Source organism: Peromyscus maniculatus, chromosome 9 (assembly GCF_049852395.1).
Source record: "Peromyscus maniculatus bairdii isolate BWxNUB_F1_BW_parent chromosome 9, HU_Pman_BW_mat_3.1, whole genome shotgun sequence".
Lineage (NCBI taxonomy): Eukaryota > Metazoa > Chordata > Mammalia > Rodentia > Cricetidae > Peromyscus > Peromyscus maniculatus.
In genome coordinates, this window is record NC_134860.1 from 17,548,263 (window position 1) to 17,574,212 (window position 25,950).

The following is a 25,950-nucleotide window of genomic DNA, read 5'->3' on the forward strand; positions in this document are numbered from 1 at the left end:
CACAGATTACTGTTATGACACAACAGTTCCTTTCTTATTCATCTTCAAGAGCTCACATTAAAAACGTAACTTTGAAAGTCCCACAGTCTTACAAATTCAAACACATTAAAAATTCAAATAAATTAAAAATATCCAGTCTCTTTTTAAAATTCAGATTCTCTGTAAAACTCCAGAGAATATCGAATATCTCTCTCTCTCTCTCTTTCCCCCCTCTCCATATATATATATATATATATATATATATATATATATATATGACAGGTTGAGACAGGATCTCTCTACATAGCTACATAGCCTGGCTGTCCTGGAACTTGCTCTGCAGACTAGGCTGGCCTTGAACTCACAGAGATCCACCTGCCTCTGCCTTCCAAGTGCTGGGATTAAAGGTGTGCATTGCCACTGCCAGGCAAAATATCTCTTTTTTAAAAGTTTAAAGTCTCTCAACTGTAGATTCCTATAAAATAAAAAATAAATTACATAATTCTTACTTCAAAAGGGAAGAAGCAGGCCACAGTCACAATCTGAACAAAGAAAAACAAAACTCCAAAAGTGTAAATAACTCGGCGTTCAATGTCTGATATTCACCCATGATCTCTGTGCTCCTTGATGGTCATTTCTCTAGCTCCACCTTTTCTAGCACACCCACTTTGCCTTCTAGGCTCTGGCTGGCTTCATTCCATTGCTGCTATTGTTCTTGGTAGTCACTTTATGGTAACCCCATCTCCAAAATTCTTGGATATTCTGCTGCAACTGGGCTTCATTTTCACCAATAGCCTCTCATAGGCTATCTTTATGGTGCTAAGCCTCTATTATTCTGAATGACCCTTCAGCCATGGGCCTTTATTGTCACTGATGCTGTACCTTCACCAATGGCCTTTCCTGGCCTCTCACAGTACCAAGTCTCGGCTACTTTCTGTGACCTCTTCATGCCTTCAAAACCAATACCACCTGGGTGACTTTACACTACTGAGTTCAGTTGCCAGTTTGAGGTAAACAACTTTATCTGCCTCTGGAACACAGCTTCTGTGTACTCTTAGGAAATACTTGCCAGAAGCTTTCTCTTCAGCAATGATGGTCTCTTCTTAATTCCTGCTAATTTCTCAGCTCTAGCAGACCAGCATTGGTTATACCAGCAAAGCAAAGGTTTCATTTTAGTAGTTCTGGTATCTTGTTAATCACAGCTGATACTTTAGCCATAGATAACCAGAACCACACAATCTTAATTCAAAATAACAAATGGCCTGACAGAGTCTTGAAATTTGCTCTGAAACCTCACAAATCAGCCCTCTATCTTTTCTGCATTGCCCTCAACAGTCTTATTTTCCAATCTCCTACAGAACACCTCACTAAGCATTGAGCATTCAATGGCTTATCTTATACAAAGTTCCAAAGTCCTTCCACATCCCCTCTAAAATAGGTCTGTCACAGCAGTACCCCAGAATCCTGGTCAATGGTTTATTCTATGAGGAGACCTCATGACCTCAGCAACTTGTATAAAGGAAAGCATTTCATTGGAGATTGCTTACAGTTTATGAGGTATAGTCCACTATCAGAATGGTGGAAAGCATGGAAACATGCAGGTAGACATGATGCTGGAGGAGCTGAGAGTCCTACATTCAGATCTGCTGGCAACAGGAAGTAGACACTGCACCTGGCTCAGGCATTTGAAACCCTAAAGACCATCCCCAGTGACATACTTTCTCCAAAAAGACCATGCCTGTTCCAACAAGGCCACACTTCCTAATCCCTTTCAAGTAGCATCACTCCCTAATGACCAAGCATTAAAATATATGAGGCTATGGAGATCATTTCTATTTAAACCAACACAAGTGGGTTTCAAATGTATTAGTGATTTCATTAAAACTCCTCCCTCCCAAAGTTGGTGTCTAAGTCTTTAACTTTGGCATGAGGGCAAGATTTGTGGATTTGTTTCTCATGAACAGAATGTGATAGAAGTGATACCATGCTATTTTTGAAGCCAAGTAGTACAAAAGATGTGTTCTAGCTGGCTCTTTCTATTCTGAATTGGGTGCTTAGATAAAAATAAGTACCCATGCTATGAGAACATTCTAGAAGCTCTGTGTACAGTGTAAGTGGGAATTGAATCCTGCTACCCAGAAATTAACATACCACATTATGAGTCAGGTACTGTGGAGCCTTGTTATACAGCCCCAGACAAGCCTGAGTTACCTTCAGGTTCAGCAGTCATCTTCCTACAGTTGACAGACATTTTACTACACTACTGAAGACTGCAAGTCAGAGGACCAGACCATGTAACCCCTGATTACCTGATTCACCACAAAAGCAAGTTAATAAATATTTATTACTGCTTTAAGCTGCCAGGTTTGAGAGTGATTTGTTACATGGTAAGAGGTATAATACAAGTACATTGTACATGTTTGAGTGTTTGCTTTAGTTTGTAAGGTCAAGGACTGCTTCAACACTTGACATTAATGGATTTATAACACAGCAGATGGTCACATAATCTTTATTTCATGCTGTGAAATTCTGAACCCAAGATAACTTGATAACTAGCCTAAAATACTCTCTAGAAATTAATCTCCCAAAGAAAAAGTTTTTATATAAACAATATCACCCAGGTGAAACATGGAAAGGACCCTTAGCTGAGTCCTGCCTTGACTTCTCCATTGTCTTCATTTTTTCCCCATCAGAATTATTTTTGGTTTTGTTTGTTTGGTTTATTTGCATGTTTGCTTATTTGTTTGTTTGATTTTTGTTTTGGAAATCTTTTTTGTCTGAGGAAACACAGTCAACTGCCTATTGACCAGTTTTGCATTTATTAATAAATTCACCTCACCAATCTTGATTACTTATATTTGCTTGTGTTTTCTCAAGTTCTTTTCAAATGGTATGTAAAATATTCCTGGTTTCATAATTAATTAGTAAGTTGAACAGTTCACATTCACTTTGCTTGTACATGATTTTTATCTGTTAAAAACTATTTTTTAAGGATGTACAAATTGAGTCTTTTCAAATTTTTGTACATAACATGACTAGATGGTCATCTTCCATATCCAGGAAAAAGAGCAGTAGTTACTACAGGCCAGGGGCAGGGGTGAGGAAGATAAGTCAGTTGGTAGAGTCTCAGTTCATAAGCACAAAGAAGCTCTGTTGCTGTGGTAAATAGTTGTGGTGGTTTGAATAAGAATGAGCTTAGGTTTGAATGCTTGGTCACTAGGTAGTGGCACTATTGGAAAGATTTAGGAGGGGTGGCCTTGGTGGAGGAAGTTTGTCACTTGGGGTGGGCTTTGAAATTTCCAAAGCCCATCCTAACCCCAAAGTCCTCTTTCAGTCAGAGGATTAGGATGCATCTTAGAGCTACATTCTCCAGTACCATTTCTGCCTGTGTGCCACCATGCTTAACACCAAGATGATAATGGATTAAACCTCCAAAACTGTAATCAAGCCTTCAATTAAATGCTTTCCTTTATAAGAATTACATTTGCTGTGGTATGGTCTTTCTTTATGCTGTGAATATGTGTTGCTCCCATTGGTTAATAAATAAATCTGTTTTGGCCTATGATAAAGCAGGATAAGAGCCAGGCAGGAAATCCAAGCAAATATATAGGGAGAAGAAAGGCGGGGTCAGAGGAGACACTGCAAGCTGCCAGGGGACTGGGAAGCAAGATGTAATAGAACACAGGTAAAGCCACAAGACCTGTGGCAATACATAGATTAATAGAAATAGGTTAATTCAAGGTGTTAGAGCTAGCTAGCAATAAGCCTGAGCCATAGACTAAATAGTTTGTAATTAACATTAAGCCCCTGGGTGATTATTTTATAAAAACAGCTGCTGCCCGGGCAAGACTGGTTGGAACCGAGAAACTTCAGTCTACATTATGTTGGTCATGGTATCTCTTCAAACCAATAGAACACTGACTAAGACAGAAGTTGTTACCAGGAAGTGTGGTATTTCTTTTATAGGCCTGATCATGATATTTGTTGAGGAAATATGGAAGACTTTGGGACTTTGGACTAGAAAATTGGTTGGACCTTTTACATGGAGCTTAGTATGCCCTTTTAGTAGGAGCATGGAAGATACTGGTGCTGAGGGAGATATGGGATATGGGAGCCTATCTCAAGAGGTTTCAGAGAAAAATATTAGTAAATGGCCTAGAAACCATTCTTGTGATATTTTGGTGAAGAATGTGACTGCTTTTTGTATGTTGGAAGTATGTGATCTGTTTTTCTATTTTTTTTTTTTTTTTGGCTTTTTGAGACAGGGTTTCTCTGTGTAGCTTTGTGCCTTTTCCTGGAACTCACTTGGTAGTCCAGGCTGGCCTCCAACTCACAGAGATCCGCCTGGCTCTGCCTCCCAAGTGCTGGGATTAAAGGTGTGTGCCACCACCGCCCAGCCTGTTTTTCTATTTTTATTTTTTGCAGAGGTCTACAGTTAAGAGATTGCCTTGAATCTCAAAAAGTAATTTGGACTTTGAACTTTTAAACAATATTGAGACTGTGGTAGATTATGAGCACTTTTAAAGTTGAACTGAATGCATTTTTGCTATGATAGGGCTATAAGCCTATGGAGGACAGAGAGCAGACTATGGTGATTTGATTAAAAACGTGTAGATGTAACCAACGGTCTTATTAAATAAGAAACACAGAAACAATGTAAAAGAGAGAGCCGAGAAGTCAGAGCTCAGAGCTAAAATCTCACCCTTCCTCCTGCTGTCCCAGCTTCGCGAAAAGAGACCTACTTCCTGTCGGTTCATTTTTTTATAGTATGTTGTTCTGCCTTCTCATTGGTTGTAAACCCAAACACATGACTGCCTCGTCACTGTCTGAATGTACAGCCCCCTAGGTCTTAAAGGCATATGTCTCCAATGCTGACTGTATCCCTGAACACACAGAGATCTTATGGGATTAAAGGCGTGTGCCACCACCGCCACACTCTTGCTATGGCTCTAATAGCTCTGTCCCTGAACACACAGATATCTATGGGATTAAAGGCGTGTGCCACCACCGCCACACTCTTGCTATGGCTCTAATAGCTCTGACCCCCAGACAACTTTATTTATTAATATACAATCAAAATAATATTTCAGTACAATTAGATTACCACCACAAAAACGTCTCCCAGAGGTTCATACATTTGATTGCCTAGTCACCAGAGAGTGCCAATATCTGAAAGAGTTAGAAAGATCAGGAGGTGTTGCCTGGTTGGAAGAAGTGTGTCACTGAGGTGAGCTTTGAGGTTTTAAAAGCTGCTGCCAAGCCCAGAGTCTTTCTACCAATGGATCAGGATGCAGTTATCAGCTACTGCTCTGTCATCTGCCTACAAGCTGCCTATGCTTCCTGAAATGCTGATAGATGGACTAAATCCTCCTAAACTGTAAGCAAGCACCTAATTTAATGCTTTCTCTTATAATAGTTGCCTTGGTCATGGTGTCTCTTCACAGCAACAGGGCAGCGACTAAGATACCCAAAGAGTGGCTCAAAAGGATGGTTCTGATTCCACAGATCTCATGAAGTTGAAAGACAGGCTATGTTCACAGTTGAGACTGATGAACCTGTATCCATGTAGATAGAGAATTAGTACTAGTCTTAAAAAAAAGGATTTAGTTGTAGTTGTATATTTAGTTTTAATTGTGTACAGTGTATGTCTGTATATGGATGTGTGTGTGTGTGTGTGTGTGTGTGAGAGAGAGAGAGAGAGAGAGAGAGACAGAGACAGAGACAGAGACAGAGACAGACAGAGAGACACAGAGAGAGAGGAGACTGTGGTGGCAGACCCCATTCCTTGCTTTGGGCCTTCTCCCTGGGGCTAACAGTGTTTTCACAGCACCACAGCTCTGATTCCCAGGGTTAGTGACCCCAGAGGGACAGGGTAGATGCCATACCCTGTCACTTTCACAGTATTCTCCAGTTGCAGGGACCAGTGCTATGGTATATGGAATAGGAGGTAGTATTAACTCAGCTAACTCAGGTAGACAGGTCACCTTAACATTAATTTCCAAATGTTGAAAAGGAAAATGTGATTAGGACTGTGGTGTGGAAAGTGTCCAACAGATTATAAAGATAGATTTATTTTAGGAAACATTTATTTCATTCTTTTTAAATGTCATTTTTAGAGTTTGCATGCTATCTTGTCTTAAGAATGCAAAGGGAATTGAGCACAGCCTGTGGTCTATCAGTCAATCATTTAAGGCTCAGAAGGGTTGGTCAATAGCATCACACCAGTTCTCTTATCTACACTTCTCAAAACACTCTTGAGGATGAGTGGGATGAGCCCCTTTTGAGGGAGTCAAATTTGATCTTCTAGAGAAGTTCAGAAATTTACTAACAGCTTCCTAGCTCCTGAGTAGTTGAAACCTCATTCTAATCTAGGGATTTGGGTGCTGACATTTGAGAATTTCTTATCAGCGCATGCAGCATAGGCCAGCACACTCCAGGTATGTGGACACCAGTGCCTTCCTTTTCCTGTGGTAGATATGGACAACCAAGTGGTAGGCAACTGACAAATGTTTGTTGTGTAACTATAACTGAAATAATTAATGTTCGTTTGTGCTGGTATTATCTGAGAGATAGAATTTTGACCTTCAAAGATGGTTCTTTAGATAAATCCAGAACTTTGGTTTTAACTGAATTTTATTTTAGCACATTTGAAAAAATGTTCAACTTAGAGTTTGATGAAATGAAGTATAGAAACATGACTAGCATTTTCTGACCTATTTTATGTGTGTCAAAGCTGTTTTTGTCACAATTTCCTGTTAAAAATTTCATTTAAATAATTCTATGACTAAAACCAAGCAATCAAACAACCAAAAACATAAATTCTAAAAAGGGAAAGAAAAGGAAAAGTGTAATGTAATAATTGAAAAATACAGATTCTAAAGGCCACCTGCCAACTTTATTTTCAGTCTCTGGCAAAATATTAGAGCAATTTGATTAGTGAACTGTGTGTGTGTGTGTGTGTGTGTGTGTGTGTGTGTGTGTGTGTGTGTGTGTGTGTGTAAGAGAGAGAGAAAGAGAGAGACAGAGACGGAGCACAAAGTGGTTCAGGTGCTTTAAGGAAACAGTGATTGTGTTGGTTGTGACTATTGGGTCCACTATGCAAAACCCCCAAGCAAGACCACCACAAAGCCAATGCAAGCACACAGAGGATTTTTAATAACAAATCAAGTCCCGGGGCTTGGTCAGTATTCCAAACACTCTCAATGTAGCAGGTAGAGAAGGACAGCCCTGAGCACTCACTTTAAGTGGTTTATATAGGAAAGGTTTACATGCAGAGAGTTATATATCTTGGAATTGGACGAGGGGCCTAGGGGTATGGTAGTTCTTTGAAATTACTGGCTGAATTATAAGCATGAGGTTACTGATGGCTAACAGGATTCAGGGTATCTAGAGACAACATTTTTTTACTCTCTATGTCCTGTTTCTGCTGAACCCAGGATATATATATATATTCAGATTTATTGTTCCAGTCCTATTTTCCCATAAGTTCAATTTCTGGTCAGTTGAGTCCATTACTCCCCATATTCTGTTTTACCAGGATACACACACACACACACACACACACATACACACACACACACATATATATGTATATGTATATGTATATATTGTTTCAGCCTTATCTTCCCATGAGTTCAATTTCTGGTCAATTCTAAAACTGCTGGTCAGCAAATACCTTGGGGGGTGGTGTCTCTCAAGATGGCTACTGATTTTTCCCTTTCAGTGGCAATCTGACTGGGCTCTGGGTTGCCCATTTTCATCCATCCTGACTCTTCTGCAATTGTGTTTTCCGTCTTTGCTTTGTCCTTTACCTAGTGATGTGATGTATACTGGTCCTTAGGGCCTTACAGTATCAGCTCAGTCTCTGGATGGGCTGGAGATCAGCCCATGACTAGTAACCCATGGCTACTCGAACAGATTCCAGTACATTTCTGGTCACCATAGTGTGAAAGCCTAAGGGCAGTGTTTGGGAGTATGAACATAACAGCACATTTTTTTTTTGTAGACTTTTTATTGATTCTTTGTGGATTTCACATCATACATCCTGATCCCACTCATCTCCCTGTCCCTTCATATCTGCTCTCTGTCCTTGCAACCTCCCCTCCAAAACAAAACAAAATCTAAAAGAAACACCAAAAAGCAGCCAACCAAACAAACGAACAAGGGAGGAGCAGGCTCAGCTCTCCTACTTTCATGCCCTCAGGGCTGGCTCTCCTGCCGCCACACCAACTGGCTCACCTCTACTGTGCTGCCCTGGTGAGGTGCACAGCCTACTCTTCCATGGGCTGCAGCCAGCGAGGAACAGTGGCAGCTCTCCCAGTCTCTTGACCTCCGAGCCCAGCTCTCCCATCCACCACAGGCTTCGAGAGGCAGGGGAGAAGGGAGTTCTTCTCTCCCTCTTCTACTCTACCTCATAGCAGATGAGGGAAGGAGCCAGACTCCCAGGCACATTGGTGGGCAGGATCACCTTTGTCCCCAGCAACAGAATTAGCTTTATTGTGCTGCCTCTCTCCTGAGCGTGGGGCATGGCCAGCTCTGTGCAGGCCTATCCTCATTGCTTTCAGTGGTAACAGGAGCCACAGACATTAACACAGACAGAGGCTGTAGCATGACAATGGACTCAGACATGACTGTGGGCAGCAGCCCAGGCCTGGATGACACCATGGCCCTGGGTGGCAGCGCTTATCACTTAGGTCTGCATGGGCCCAGTAGTCATATAGCCTTCAGACAACAAAATGTCCAGAGATGGTGGCCCAAATCCTGGGCATCCATGGGACCTTTGGTGGCAACATGGGCCACTGACATCAACGCAGACTCAGACTGCAGAAGGACCATGTACCCATGCATGGTCTTTGGCAGCAGCCCAGGCCCAGTTGTCATTCGTGGCTAGTTGGCACTGTGGGCCACCCATATCAGTGTGTCCCCAGTGGCAGTGTGGTCCCTGAATGCCAACATGTCCCCATGTGGTAATCCAGACCCTGGGCATTAGCTTGACTTCAATTTTAACAGGATTCATGTACATCAACACAGACCTTGGCTGCGGTAGGGTCATGGACCCAGACATGGCCTTCAACCACAGTTCAGGTCTAGATGACACCATGGCCCAGGTTGGCAGCACAGGCCATTCAGATCTGTATGGCCCTGGTGGCAGCCTGACCCTCAAAGGACAACATGTCCTCAGGTGTTGGTCCAGGCTATGGGCCTCTGCATGGTCCTCAGTGGTGACAGAAGCCACAATTGTTAACACAGAGCCCAGGCCCAGCAGGGCCACGGACCCAGACATGACCATCAGAAGCAGTCCAGGCCCAAACATTACCATTGTCCCAGGTGGTAGTGCAGGCATCCTAGATCAGCATGGCCCCATGGTCTTGGGTGGCAGCACAGATCTCCCAGAATGACTTGGCCCCTGAGGGGATGCATTCCTCTGACATGGACATGGTCACAGGCGGCTACCCAGACTCTGGGCATCCATGGGGCCCTCAGAGGTAACATGAGACACAACACAGATATCAACACAGACCCCCATGGCTGCTTCAGGGCTATAGTTAGAGACATGGCCCTTGACATGAGCCCAGGCACGGACATCACCATAGACCTGAGTAGCAAACAGAATATCCATGTAAGTTCATTCTTCACTGCTTCTCACCACCTCAGATCCACCTCTTTCTCTAGCACATGAACTGTACTACCTCTGTTTATCATTTCCCCACCCTTTACTCACTCATCATAATGGTGTCCGACTGCCTGGCCCCAGAGGCTTGTGGTTCATCCCTGCCCACCCAAGCCAACAGGCATGGCATGGAGCTGTGGTTAACAGCACATCTTTGTCACTGCAGAAGGAGAACTGAATAGCCTCAAGCCTGGGCCTCAAACTGGATCAAGACAACGTTTATTAAAGTATAATTCAGTGAACAAAATTACTATCAGCATTGTTTTAAGACCGTGACTTTTGAAGTTTCATAGGGAGCAATAAGTGAAGCATTGATTGTTTGAATCCCATAAGACAGCATCCCTTGGCCTTTTCAGGACTCAATTCCAGTCTGTAATTATGCTAACCAAGTAGCTATGGCCAAGGAATTTAAGTCTCAGTTTTAGCTTTCTCAGTACAGTGAGATACAGAGAGGCAAGTGACTAGATGTCAGGGAGTTAGTGTTTCTTGTGTGGAACTTTCATAGTTCACAGATACTGGGAGGTTTTTTTTTTTTTTTTTTTTAGTTTTTCCAAGACAAGGTTTCTCTGTGTGACCTTGGCTGTCCTGGAACTTGCTCTATAAACCAGGCTGGCCTTGAACTCAGAGATCTCTTGGTCCCTGCCCAGGATTAAAAAGGTGTGTACCACCACTGCCCAAAAGATATTGGGATTTTTTTTTCTGGAGTGGGTGGGGAGCAGAGTTTACACAGCATCTTCTTTCAAGACCTTGCTCTCCATTTCTTGAGGACCAGCCTATAAATTAGCATGAAAATCTGTGAATTGAGAACAATGCATACAGAGGCCGTGGTAAAGCAAAAGCTGTTTCTATTGGCTAAAGCACCTTGCTTGGTAGGCCAGCTGCTCTGGAAGCTCGTCAAAGTCTGAACATTGATCAGTGGGAATAGGATTTAGTAAAGGTCACTGGCAACGAGGTTGAATTTCAGAGAACCAGGGTGAACATAGCTGGAGGCATCCATTTCTAACCGAAGGATAGTGCTGTCTCTTGAAGAAGTGAATGTGACTGCCATCTTCTCTGATGTGTCCCGAGACTGATATCATGAACAATTGCTGTTATAATTTATAAATGGTGGGAAGGAGTCACAACACACAACAGGGCCCATGTACATGGTTTATTTAATTAAGAGGAAGCAAGAGAAGGAGGCAGAAATAGGGGCAGAGAAGGGAGCAGGGACTCATGGAGACAAGTCCCACCTTTTATCAGGAAATGTAGCAAATGCTCACAGAAGGCACTCTTAGTGGCTGCAGCTGAGGTATATCCTGTCAGGACCCTACGGGCAGGCCAGTACAGAAAGAAGCCTAAGTGCTAACAGTTGCATCATTGGCAAAAACCTTCAAACTTTCCTTATTCTCGTCTGTGACTCGGGGGACTCCACAAACCCCCTTCACAGCCTGCATTGACACAGCTTCACTGATTCTGCAAGGCAATTGTCAGAGGGAACTTTTTGTTTTCCCTTTTCTTAAGCAAACTCTTCCAGCTCACTGCCCAAAAGAACCGGTTACAGGAAGCTTAAATAATATTTCTAAACTGATAAATGCAGTGTGAGCTACTCCTGACATAACTCAAGCATGGAACTCTGCATTCAGGCATGGGCTCCAGCAACCAGAGGAAGGAGTTTAATAACCAGTGACTTAGAAAGTTCGGGAAGTTTTCTCATTGAAGAGATAAAGGCCCCTGCTCATGGGAAGAAGAAATTTTAACCTTATGTGTCTTAATCAGCCAAATGCCACACTTAAAACTAATGATCTGTAAGTCAGTCATCAGGAAAATTTATTAATTGAAAATGAGAAATGGTAATTGACAAATATTAATTTATGGCAAAAGTGTCATGAAGGATTTACTGGGAATGGTTAAATGCACTAAAGAAGTACACAGCATTTCTATGTTGGGGATTATTACAAATGAAATTGAGGAATGGGGAGATGGTGCTGCAGGTAAAAGCACTTGACATGTGGGCTTGATAACCTGAGTTTGCTCCCTGGAATACACATTGGAAAGAGAAAACTGACTTTTTAAAGTTGTCCTCTGACTTCCATATATGTGCAGCACACACATACACACACACACACACACACACACACACACACACACACACACAGATAACAAACATTTCTAAAAATGAATTTTAACTTATTGAAAATGAAAAACTTTAAAACAACTTTTAACTTACTGAAAATACAGAGTATTATTTGGGCATGGTGGCACATACCTATAATCTCAGCTCTTGGGATATAGAGACAAGCAGTTCTCTGAGTTCATGTCCAGCTTCGTCTACAGAATCTAGGACAGCCAAGGCTACACAGAGACCCTGTCTTGAAAAATCAAAAGACCCTCCTCCCCACCCCCAAAAAGATATAAAAGAAAAAAGAAAAGAAAAGAAAAGAAAAGAAAAGAAAAGAAAAGGCAATACAAAGTATCCCTCCTCTATGTCTAAATGCAGCAACACAGCCTGGAAGTTGGGGAACTAGAAGATTTGCTTTGTTCTGTGACTGAAAACACTGGCTAATAATTCTTCTCGAATCCAAGTTCCCTCAAGTATATGAGAGGACACATTTAGTCAATTCTGCATTATAGTTCTAAAGCTTCTTGATTAGTGTAAGTAAAGATTGTGTAGCACACCTTTAATTCCAGCACTCAAGGAGGAAGAGGCAGGCAGATCTTTGTGTGTTCAAAGCCATCCTGGTTTACAGATGGAGTTCTAGAACAACCAAGGCTACACAGAGAAACCCTGTCTTGAAGAAAAAAAATTAGTGTGTGTGTGTGTGTGTGTGTGTGTGTCTACACAAGAGTCAGAAGTCCATGACAAGTGCAGATATTTGGAGGAGATGAGAAACAGAGAGAAACTGGATTGTAACTTGGGAGTGACTGACCTGCCTTACACATAGGGAGTTATAGTGTCATATTCTGAACTCTTAAGAATATAGGGAAGGGGAAGGGCTTGGGATTTAGCTGCACATATTAGAGTGCTTGTCTAACATTCACAAGACCCTGAGTGTTCAATTCCCACTATAGTGAGAGAAAGAGCGAGACAGAGACAAAGAGACAGAGACATACAAAGGGAATAGAATACTTAAAAAATAAGTAACTTTCTAATATTATTAAAAATGTATTCCAACTTGGGAGGCAGAGCCAGGCGGATCTCTGTGAGTTCGAGGCCAGCCTGGGCTACCAAGTGAGCTCCAGGAAAGGCGCAAAGCTACACAGAGAAACCCTGTCTCGAAAAACCAAAAAAAAAATAAATAAAATGTATTCCATAGAAATTTTGTCTTGTTGGGTTCTGCTGCATATCTCTCTGAGAAAACAGATACTGTAAATACATATATCTTTGTTTATAAATCTGTAAAATTGTAAAATACTTGAGGAAAAGCCTATAGGAAATCCTTAATTTCTGTGATCCATCATTCAGGCTTGCTTGGAAACAGGAAGTTTCTGGGAAAGGAGTTTCACTACTAAATTAGGGAGCATTCTGGAAGAAGGGAAACAGGTTGGTTTCTGTATTGTTAATGTAATTCTGCAGTGTATGCTTCAGCCTGCCCTCTGTTGGTGGCAGCCCAATAGCAGAAACAGTTGCCACTAACAAACTTTACTAGAAATGGATAAGGGGGTATAGTTACATGGCAGAACTCTTTACTTCCATGTACATGACCTGAGTTCAATCCCTGCACTGTGAAAATTAAATAGTGAGTAAAGGACATACAGTGTTTAAATAGTGAATAAAGGGTATGCAGTGTTTAAATAGTGAATAAAATGTATGCAATGTTTAAATAGTGAATAAAGGGTATGCACTGTTTAAATAGTGAATAAAGGGTATGCAGTGTTTAAATAGTGAATAAAGGGCATAGAGTGTTTAATGTGAATAAAGGATATGCAGTGTTTAAATGGATTAAAGGGGCATGTAGTTTTTAAATGGTGAATAATGGCCATGCAGTGTTTAAGTGGTGATGAGACTATTAATATTAAAAGCTGGACAATGTTCAGAGTTGAAAGCAGATGGACAATGAGGCCAAAGGCAAGCTCTCCTGGGGCTTTGTATCTAGTTCTTGCTCATTCACACCCTTGGTTCTTCTTAGTGCATTCTCTGAGAAAGTCACCATAATAAGTTCTGGAAATTAAAGTATATGAACAAAACCACTATACAGTACAGTATTACTTATTTCATGAAATTTATTTTAATTTTTCTTCTGACTGTTAAGCTCATCTTTACATTTACATTCCTCCTGCAGAGCACTGTCCGGTAATGTTTCTCACATCTTGTACTGAGCCCAAAGTCTAGTACTTGGTAGGAATGCTACAAATACTTGTTTAATTGAATTTCTATTATCCATGTTCTCCTCTATGCTTTAAAAATAACAAACAAAAACAAGAAGCCCTCTTTCCTCTTCTTCCTTTGTCTCATAGGATTTCAGTGATTATATATTTATGACATTGATACATATATATAGAGAGATATCTATATCTATATCTATTTATAATTTTATGATTCAAAGTACTTGGCAAAGATTTCCTGAGACCTTCACAGCCTGTCTCTGAACTAGATAAGAAGTGCCCTGATTGCAACTGTACCTGTCACTGGCTATGGTCCCTCTTGATTCTCTTATATCCTATTATTGATGATTCATCGGCACTTCTGCAGCAGGTCAAGGCCCAATTTAATAGTTCTCATGGCTCATTGCAGGCATCTGCAGGGCACTAGTCTCAGAAAATATGTGGACTTCAAAGGTACTTACCTGAGGCAGATTCAGACCAACACAATCAAGGTAAGCACACCAAATGTCTGCCTTGTGTACCATACATAACACAGGCCTGAAAAGGTCTCACAAGAACACAGGACAGAAAAATCCACTTGCAGTTATAATTTTCCAGCCAAGTTCAGGGGAGGTCATTGTTATTGATACTTTTTTTTTCTTTGGTTTTTCGAGACAGGGTTCTTCGTGTTGTTTTGGTGCCTGTCCTGGATCTCGCTCTGTAGACCAGGCTGGCCTCAAACTCACAGAAATCTGCCTGCCTCTGCCTCCCAAGTGCTGGGATTAAAGGCATGTGCCACCATTGTCCGGCTACTGTTATTGATTCTATGGAATTTAGAAACAGGAAAGGACCTCAGTGACTCTGAATGTCTACACTGAAATTAGGACAGAATGGTGAGGCATCTATGACAAAGGCTACTTGCTTTTTAAATAACATCAGGAATTTAAGAGCTAAAAATATTACTAACTTTAAAAGTCTCTAATTTCCATCACATTCCACTGAGATAATAGAGAGTTATGTTATCAGTTTTTCTATAGACAGAACAAATTGGTCCTTTAGTAAGTAGAGTTAAACTCAAATAGGTATTTGTTACAACCACAGTAGACTTCTTGTTCTTTACAGGTTGTGTGCACTTGAAGCTGTCTAAACTGTTATTTTATCTATATTACAGGATTACAGAGTCACAACCATACAGTAGGTGTGCTGTTCTACTTAATTTACTCATCAGCATGATCTGATATTTGCATTGTTAATAACATGTAGGTCTGTCTGAATGATTGCCCTAGTTTAACCTCGGCTGTAATGACATATTTGTAATGGAAAAAATAAATCTTGCCTGAAGAGCAGAGGACAGAGCCAGCCACAGAGTTAAACACAGAGGTCAGGCAATGGTGGCACATACCTTTAATTCTAGCACTCGAGAGGCAGAGATATGGATCTCTGTGAGTTCAAGGCCATACTGGACTACATGAGATTGATTCAGTCTTGGAGAGAAACAGAGCCAGGCAGTGGTGGCACACACCTTTAACCCCAGTATTTGGGAAGCACACACGCCATTAATCCCAGCACTAGTGAGGTTGAGACAGAAAGTGATATGACTGGGCAGAGAAAGGAATACAAGGTAGGAGAAAACAGGAGCTCAGACTCTTTCAGGCTGAGAATTTCTATGGTGATATTTTATTTGTACTGAAATGTAATTTTATTTGTATGTTAATAAATAAAGTTGCCTGGGGGTCAGAGCTAATAGCAAGCCCTAGCTTGAAGCCAGGTGGTGGTGGTGCACACCTTTAATCCAGATCACATGACAGACAGATCTCTGTGTGTTCAAGGATACAGCCAGCATGGAGACACATGCCTTTAATCTCAATACCAACCACAGAAGACCTGGAGGTCTGTATAGACAGGCAGTGACAAGGAGGTCATGTGGTTGGGTTTACAACCAATGAGAAGGCAGAACAGAAAGTCAATAAAAAGACAGATACACAGGAAGTAGGTTTCTTGCTGAGGGGAAGGACAGCAGCAGCAGGAAGGGTAAGAAGGCGGTTTTAAGTCTCAGCTCTCAGCTACTGCTCTGACCTCTTGTGCTTTTAACTCTGCATTTGGCTCTGTGTTTCTTCTTTAATAAGACTGTTTATCTACACATTTCATAGAGGTAAGAACCAGTGGCTGGCTGCTCTGCTTCTTTATCCTTCAGCCTTCACCCTGATACCTGACTTAAAAAGACCAATTAGGATTCATGCTACATATATCTGTTTTAGTTTTCCTTCTACTGCTGTGATAAAGACCATGATCAAAAGAAACTTGCATAGGAAAGATTCTATTTGGCTTGAACATCCAGATCACAGTCCATCACTGTGGGAGCCAAGACAGAAACCACAGATCAAAGCTGCTTACTAGCATGCCCTGCAGGCTCATGTTCTTCCATCTTTCTTATATCTCCTAGAATCACCTTCCTGGGTGGCCATACATTTTTCATCAAATATTAAATAAGAAAATGACTCACAGACTTACCTACAGGTAAACTTGATAGAGGCATTTTCTCAATTGAGGTTCTTTCTTTCCAGATGATCCTATTTTGTGTCAAGTTAACAAAAACAAACAAACAATAACAACAAAGACAACTTGGCACACTATCATCTATCTATCATCCATCTATCTACCTAGTGACCTCTATCTACGTCTATCATCAATGTATCATTTATCTCTCTATCAATCAATCAGCTCTAAAGCTATATCATCATCTACTCTGATGGCTCAAAAAATGTCAAAGTAGAAGGTTTGAAATGTAGCTCCATTTGCAGAATGCTTGCCTTGTATTCACAATCCCCAGCACAACACAAATTGGACATAATAATGCATATCTGTCATTCTAGTACTTGAGAGGTGGAGGCAGAAGGATCAGAAATTCTCAATCACCCAGGCTAGGCTGAACTATGCAAAAATCCTATTTAAAAAAAAAAAGAAAGAAAGGAAGGAAGGAAGGAAGGAAGGAAGGAAAAGAAAGAGAGATAGCTTTGTATTTACACTTAATGATGACGAAGTTTGCTGGGTGGACAAGTGGAAGAAGAACCATTCATGGAAATACATGGGTAAGTAGGGGCCACCGTGATGCTAAGGGTAACAGTGTGCAAGGAAAGGGGCACTTGGATATGAATGTTCCTATTTAGGTTGGGACAAGGACCTCGATCATTTCAAGTGGGCTTACTGCAAATCCTGGTTGAGAACATGCATTTTCGCCATTTCTGAGGCCAGGTTCCGTCAGCTCTCACCTCCTCTTTGACTATGCTGGTTCTGCTGTGGAGTCATCTTTGTATCTAGAGAACATTCATTAGGGGCCTTGTTGCAAGTAGTTGCCAACTTAATGTTCCATTCTTTACTACATAATTCTCAATAAGAGAGTTGGGGTTTAGTAGAAAAATAACAGCCTTGAGGCAGGGGGAGGGGCTTGGACCTGACTCAACTGAATGTACCAGGCTCTGCTGACTCCCCATGGGAGGACTTATTTTGTTGGAGGAGGGAACGAGGGGTGAGTAGATGGGGAAAGGCTGGGGGAATGGAGGAGGGAAGAGAGGGGGAATCTGTGGTTGGTATGTAAAATGAATTTAAAAACTTCTTAATAAAAGAGAAAAATAACAAAAGAATACATCTTGTGCTGTGTCTTTAAGAGTGTATTCTCAATGACTATTTGAAGAAGCTTAGTGAGAACCTTGGAACATGTTAAGAAAGGTTGCAGAATAGCTACTGATATAGTGAGTGTTGTTTCCATTATTTTTCTTTCATAAGCTGGTATGCCTACTACCTACAAATCTTTTTTAGTTATCCAGATGTTTATTTTTTAATTAACATATACTTACATCACTAACACTTTCTATGGATACATTTTTTAGCTGTTTTAATCTATTGCACCATTGGACAGATAGACCAAAACATGGTTCTTTATTTTCCTTCAGCTTTTAGACATTTAAGTTTGTGACACTTTATTCACATAAACAGTGGCAGAAAGGAAATAAAATTACTAATGAGATTATCTTTGTTAAGATATTGAGTAGAAATGAATTATGCAGTTTTTAAAAAAAGATTTAAACCACCAAGTGAAAGAAAGCTATTCTGGTTACAGTGCAGTGTCCAATAGAAGAACACAGCTCCTCATCTTCCTGGCATGGTACCTAGGTTAAGAGTGTGGGTGTTTTAGACTTGGGGATTCCTGGTTCTTCAAGGCTGTAGCATGGACTCTATGTGATCATCAACCCTCTGACACGATTTTTAGTCAAAAGCTCTGACTGTTCCTTGACTTTGAGTGTTTTTCTCTCTCTCTGTAAACTTCAGGTGAATTATAGGGGCCAACTCTATCTGATAGAGATTTAATTGGCTTCTCTTCATTTCTTCTCAGTGTTACCCACTTGTCTTTCACCTTCCACTGTTGTCAACCCTGATTAAATCAGATTTTCAGCTCAAGTTTCCTTTAACCTGTATCAATAACCCTCCAAAACTTAACATTTGCAAATCTCCTCCCTTCTTCCTGACCTGGCACCACCAAGAACCAAAGCCTCACTTCCCAGAATCCTTCGTGACCTCTCGCTGACCTTTACCTCCAGGCCTGAAGAAGTACTCCGAGCTGAAGCTGAGGGAGTGGAAAGGCCCATCATCGCAGCAGCTCACACACATTCTGGTGTCTCTCATCTGTCCATCCAGCAAGCATTTTAGTTATTTTCCTGTTGCTGTGATAAAATACCATGACAGAAAGCAAGTTCGGGAGGAGAAAGTTTACTTTAGCTTACAGTTCCAGAGGAGGTTATGACAGCAGGAGTGTGAGGCTGACCCGGCAGCCAGGAAGCAGAGAGATCACATTTAATGTTCACACAGGAAGTGGAAGGAAAGAACCAGAAGTGGGGCCAGGCCATAAAATCTCAAAGCTTACTCCCAGTGACATTCTTCCTCCAGCAAGCCTCTACCTCCTAAAGAGTCTATAACCTCCTCAAACAGTGCCAACAGCTGGGGACCAAGCATTCAAACACATGAGCCTATGGGGAAATTTAATATTCAAGCCACAGTAACAAGTATGGCTCAAGTCATGCATGTCCTTATATGATAGGTTCCCAGCACAATCCAGGACACCAAAATGCCAACTTTAAGAAACTGGCACAATGCTACAAAATCAAATGAAGTTTCTTTTATTAATTGGACTAGACACCCTCGGGATACAGGTTTGGGCTATAATTTTATCATTTTATACTAATACTTCTCTTTGAGAGGAGGGAACCTCAATTAAAAAAAATCTCCATAAGATCAGGTTGTAGGCAGAATTGTAAGGCATTTTCTTAACTAGTAATTGATGGAGGAGAGCCTAGCCCATTGTGGATGATGCCACCCCTGAGCTTCTGGTCCTGAGTTCTGTAAGAAAGCAGGCTGAGCAAGTCATGGAGAACAAAGTAGTAAGAACATTCCTCCATGGACTCTGCATCTGCTGCTTCTCCAGGTTCCTGCCCTGATCGAGTTCATGTCCTGACTTCATTTGATGATGAGCTGTGATTTGGAAGCATACACCATTCCTTAAACCCTTTCCTCCCCAACTTGGTCTTTGTTCATGGTGTTTTATCATAGCAACAGTAACTAAGACAGTGCTGACCTTGACTGAAACCTGGGGAAACAGTGAGGTCAAGAGAACATTCCTCACCCCTTCATTTTCTGGAGAATGGTTTATTTTAAGATCCCACTATGTGAATTATAGGAAAAGCAAAGCTTGTACCCCTTCCTACAGTTTTAAGCACTGAATACCTCTATACCTCTAGATGGTGATATTTCCCCACCCATGCAAATCAATTCTGCAGGGATTTTTCCAACACACCAATTTGTGTCCTGTCATGTGTGTGTGTGTGTGTGTGTGTGTGTGTGGGCAAAACAGCATGCCACACAACTGCCATGACAGACTTAGAGGCCCAGATGCAGCTTCTGTGACAGGTCTACTGGCAGGTAAAACCCAGATCCAAGAGAAGCCATGAGCTGACCCTACCCAGGGAGGACCTGCATCTAAGGGGAAATACCTGACATTCCAAACATTCCCAGAACACACTTATATCCCTAGACAAATGTCAGCCAATCAAGGTCCTGAACCCTGGAAATCCTCTCATCCCAACCTCTGCCATGATAAAAACTCCACCTTGCCCAGGCTTGGGACTCTCTGCTCTCAATGCTGTGTCAGACAGAGAGTCTAAGCTCTAAGCTTGAAAGAAAAGATCTTCACCAACCCCACATCTGACAGAGGACTGACCTCCAAAGTATATAAAGAACTCAAAAAACTAGACATCAAAACACTGAACAATCCAATTAAAAAATGGGCTACAGAGCTAAACAGAGAATTCTCAACAGAAGAATCTCAAATGGCTGAAAGACATTTAAGGAAATGTTCAACATCCTTAATCATCAGAGAAATGCAAATCAAAATGACTCTGAGATACCACCTTACACCTGTCAGAATGGCTATGATCAAAAACACTAATGACAGTCTATGTTGGAGAGCATACAGATCAAGGGGAACACTCCTCTACTGTTGGTGAGAGTTCAAACCACTGTGGAAATCAATATGGAAGTTTCTCAGAAAATTGGGAATTGATCTAACTCAAGACCCAGCCATACTTGGGCATATACCCAAGGAATGCTCAATCTTTCCACAAGGATACTTGCTCAACTGTGTTCATAGCAGCATTATTTGTAATAGCAAGAACCTGGAAACAACCTAGATGCCCCTCAACTGAAGAATGGATTAAGAAAATGTGGCTGGGGGGTGGTGGTGTATGCCTTTAATCCCAGCACTCAGGAGGCAGAGGCAGGTGGATCTTTGTGAGTTTGAGGCCAGCCTGGTCTACAGAGTGAGTTCCAGGAAAGGCACAAAGCTGCATAGGGAAACCCTGTCTCAAAAAACTAAAAAATATAAAATAAAATAAAAAAAAGTGGTACATTTATACAATGGAGTACTACTCAGCAGGGAAAAATAATGACATGAAATTTGCAGGTAAATGGATAGAACTAGAAAATATCATCCTGAGTGAGGTAACCCAGACTCACAAGGACAAACGTGGTATGTACTCACTCGTAAGTGGATATTAGATATAAAGCAAAAGACCATCAGACTGCAACCCACAGATTCAGGGAGGTTACCTAGCAGGGGGGACCCTAGGATGACTGTGGCTTATAATAAGCTTTGGTTTTGCCCAATCACTGCGCAAGCTTTAGTGAAACATTTTACTATTAGGATAATATGTACCATATCAAGCTAGCAAAAGAATATGCTAGCTGTACTTTCAGGAGGGGAGGCTAAAATCTTTTGAGATTATGGATTAGCCTATAGAAAAATGTCTGTTGTAAATCAAACAGTGAAGAGGTGTAGCTGGAGAGTTTCTCTCTGGGTCCCGCCAAGCCCCGGCAGTCCCACAGCCCACTTATAAAATAAACACACAAACACTTATATTATTTAAACTGTTTGGCCTAATGGCTCAGGCTTCTTATTAACTATTCTTATATCTTAAATTAACCCATTTCTATTAATCTACACCTTGCCACATGGCTCATGGCTTACTGGTACTTTACATCCTGCTCCTCATCGCAGCGGGTGGCAGTCTCTCTCTGCCTCAGCCTTCCAGTTCCCAGACTTCTCCTCCCTCTCCCCCCTCACCCCCCCTCCACCCGCCTATACTTCTTGCCAGGCTACTGGCCAATCAGTGTTTTATATATCAATCAATCATCCACAGCAAAGGGGAAGTTGAATAGGAATCTCACTTACACAACTTAAGTAAAACATAGCTCTCTGAACAGATGAAGATAGGTTTCTTCTGTATCCCAGAATCTAATCAATATTTATATGTATAATTCAGCTATTATTTGGCTTAAAAGGGCTTATTGGAAAATGTTATCATTTTTACTATTTTCTACAGAGAAAGTATTTTCCAGTTTCAAATAACCCTGAACTTTTGAATTATAGTTTGTTTTTATATTCAAGATATCTGTGTATTAAGTCTCCTGCAGTTATACATAAAATGTTTTTACATTAAAAAGAAAAAGAAAGGCTCTTTGCTTTGACTTATGGGATTCAGTCTCTATAGTGGTCTTTTGGGAGTCCCCGTGATCTGGGCATAACATCATTCAGCTCAGTTCTGACTCTCTTTCCCTGAATATAGAACCATAATGGCATCAGATATCCATAGTCTACCCCATACTTTAGAAATCAGTCCCAAGTGGTAGATTGCCATATATGCTTCTGACCAATTGGCTATAAATAGCCACTTCCATGATCCTCCTTTTTCCAGTCAATCATGGAGTGCAGAGGACAGTTTACTTTTGTTACTGGTTTATTATGAAGGGGACTACAAATGAAACACATAGATATGCATAGCAGACACACAGGAAAGACATCTGGGAAAGTATGCTATACTTCAGTGCCTGCTGGAATTCCACATGCTCAATTACATGTAAGTTTTTCTAAACCTTACGTTTCAAGGATGTGGTATAACAGTTTCCTCTGAGATTGAAATATTCCATCAAATGGGGAAGCTCCTTAAGCAGGAAGGTAAACAGCTGAAAATAGCTTCTGGAAGTCCCTGAAACAGAAAAGATTTACTAGGCTCCTTCCCTGCCAGAATAAGCAACAAAAGCTGAGAGTCTTTCTCAGAGAAGCCATGCTGCAAAGAAGACTCTGCGGCAAGACATGGCTCGTGTAAGAAGCAGAAACTAGCCCAGCTGCCTGGGAGAGGTTTAGACCAGAGTCACTTGGAAAGGACACTCTCCAACTAATTAAGCTGCCTGTAGGCTGTGCAGTGCACTCCAGTTTCCCAGCTTTTGTTAGCTCTTGCTCATTATGGGGAGGGCATTGGTGATGCAGTTGTCTTTGAGTTGTTTCTGCTTCTCACACATACTTTTATAATTAACTCTAATAAATCTCATTGGTTCACCAACTTGGGCTTTGGTGATGTCTGTACTTTGGTCTCTTGTGGGATTGCTTTCTGGGGTGAGCAGACATATGTATAGTGTCTCCCCAGGAAACACAACAGAACGTCTGAGAATTAATGTAGACATGACTGATGAAATAATTGCATATCCGTGATCAGCCTAATCTTTAGCACCTCTCAGCATCCTTGGAAATTGGAGGTTAGTGGGACTGAAAGTTCCAGCTCTCTACTCATGCTTTGTCCCTGCCTGCATGTAACATTTTATCATTCCATGCTATCCCCGGCTTAGTTTTAGTTTTTCACTGTTTAACTCCCATCTTGAGACTATCTTGGAGCCTCTGATCTTGGTTATCTCATTACTGTACAACTTTCACTCTTGAGATTCCAAATCATTTTTTAATAATTTTTATAGGACACTGGTACAAGGACCAAATACATACTTTATTATGTCACATGAGTTTTCTCCATATGACTTTTTAAAAGATGCAAGTATGAACTCCTGGTTAATATGAAGTCATGCATAAACAATTTTTTTCAAATGCCCTTTCTTTATCTGTAATGTTTCTCTTTCTAGTCCTCAATTCTGGGAATAGGAGCCAGGCATTGAGGCATGCTAGACAAATGCTCTAACAATAATAAACTATATTCCTAGATCCCATGTTTTCATAATATACAATTAAATTTCTTCTTTGACACTTTCACACATATGTATAATACATATTTATCACAATCACCCCAACCACTCCCATCTCCCTACTTCCCCTTTTCCCACTCCTTTCCCCTGTAAATCTGTTTTAGATTTATGTCTACTCATTTTGTTTTATGACCATTATGTTTGAGGAACACAGAACAGAGGCCCCTCTTGATCTTATTGGTAGAATAATTTTTAAATGTTCTAAAAAAGTGACTTGAGGGCTATTTTTTGAAGTGAGAGAGGGAGAGTGCTGGAACATGTCAGGGGAAGGAGATAGAGAGGAGCTAGGAAGACATTTTTAAATGGTAGACAACCAAAGAGATACACCTTAGAGGACAAGAGGGGTATATCAGGAGGGGAGGGAGGCCTAGGAAACAAGAACTTTTGGTTTTTGTACTTTCTATTGTTTTTTAAAAATAATTTTCAAAGAATAACAACAAAAGCAAGATTTCTATCTTATTGTAATTTATAGAAATTAAACTGGTAAAAAAATATTTTAGAAGTAATTTGAAGTGCCATACTATGAGTAAATATGAGACAAAGTAGTATATCTAAAAAAGCAATGGAGGTCAGTGTTCTTTCTTCCCACTGCGTGAGCCTGGGGAATGGGACTCAGGTCATCACTGCTGGAAGCAGGTGCCTTAGCCACTGAGCCAGCTTCCTGGCCCATGTGTCTTTTTTAATGAACAGTGGTCTGAGTCAAATATGGAACATCTCCTATAGGCTCAAGTGTTTAGATACTTGGTCCCCTGGTGTTGACTGTGTTGAGCGAGTATGGAACCTGTAGGAGGAGTCTTACAGGGGGAAGTGGATGACTAGAAGTGGGCCTTGAAGTTTACAGTCCTGATCCACTTCCTGTCTGGTTTCTGCTTCTTGTTCTGCGGAGATGGGAGGTTGGAGTCCAAGCCACATGCTCCAGCATCATGGAGATGGCTTCTGGGGTACAGTTTATTCCGTGATGGACTGCATATCTGTATTGTAGGAGCCAAAGTAATTCCTTGAATCAATCTTTAGCATTGTTTTGTCAGGAACTTGGCCACAGCTATGCAAACATAACAAATACAAATGGGAGAGAACTGGTCTCTTCTTAGGGTGACAAGGGCTCTGGGTATGAAAGCAGTGTTCCACTCTTTTAGGCAAACCAAGGAGGAAATGTTTATCTGTAATATCATTTGGTCTGATCTCATGTTATTCTAAGCATTGTTCTGTTTGACTAAGACCTTAGGATATGCAGCAGGTAGGATGGAATGATGCTAACTGTATCTATGGCCGTTACAGATTGCTGTCAGTTTACCTGTGATCCAGGAAGGACTGGCTAATTGTATTTATTGTCACTGTTTACCCTTTCTATTCACAGCTAGTTAAAGCTTCTGCTTTTGGTTCATCTCTCATTGCTTGGTTAGCTATCCCCAGCCTGTGGCTCTTCATTACTTACTATAAGGCAGGTGTTTAAAAATGAGTCTTGCTGGCTCCCCTACTTCAATTGCTTTTTAAAAGTTAGCCTACATGTGTACTTTAAGCAGTAGGGACATGTCACACTCAGGACTCTTTGACCATATAATACATGCTTTTACTCACGATGTTACAGTTGCTTGCAAAGAGATATAAAATTAAGAAGTGAAATCATGTTACTTGTTCGGGGTAATATAGCAATGGTTAAAGCCGTTGTTTTTCATGGTTAAATTAAATGGAATATAACAGACAAATGTACTTACAAAAGTTGAATAATATTTGTTTTTCCTAGTTGAGGGACTGTGAAAAAGCCTTTACTAGTATTTGTGAATCAGAGCATTTATCACAGAAATTAAGCTGCTCTGCTGGGCTTATGATGTCTCCCCTACAGAGCTTCCTCTGAATGTTGAATTCTTAATTGACATTCTGAGAGGTGGGTCACCCAGGGCTCTGTGCCCAAGGTGTTGCAGCAGTTGCTGTGTTTGAATTGAACAGTTGGGTATCTGCAGGTTAAGTACTGGTGATTCTTGGATGGACAATTGAAAAGGTAATTTTTTTGATGCTTTCTCCAGCTGTTTCTGACAGATTAGCTGGGATGCTCTCCAGGTTCCTTCACTGACACTGATAAAACTTTACAGGAGGAGCACATGAACTGCATATTCCTGATGATTTACTTGTGGAAAGAGCTTAGAAAAATTCCTGCCTTTCTCTCCAGGGCTATGAATCAGCTTGTCCAGGTTGTGCTTGCCAGATGTTGTTGTTGGGAGGTAACGTTACTTGACAGTAAATTAAAAGGAAAGCTTATTAAATGATCATTCCATTTGTCTTTGACATCAATTCCACATTATTCTACCTCTGGGGCTGCCTCAACCTGTATCTCCTGTATTGAAATGAGGACCAAGTCCTTTAGGATAATCTTATTCCTCTTCCCC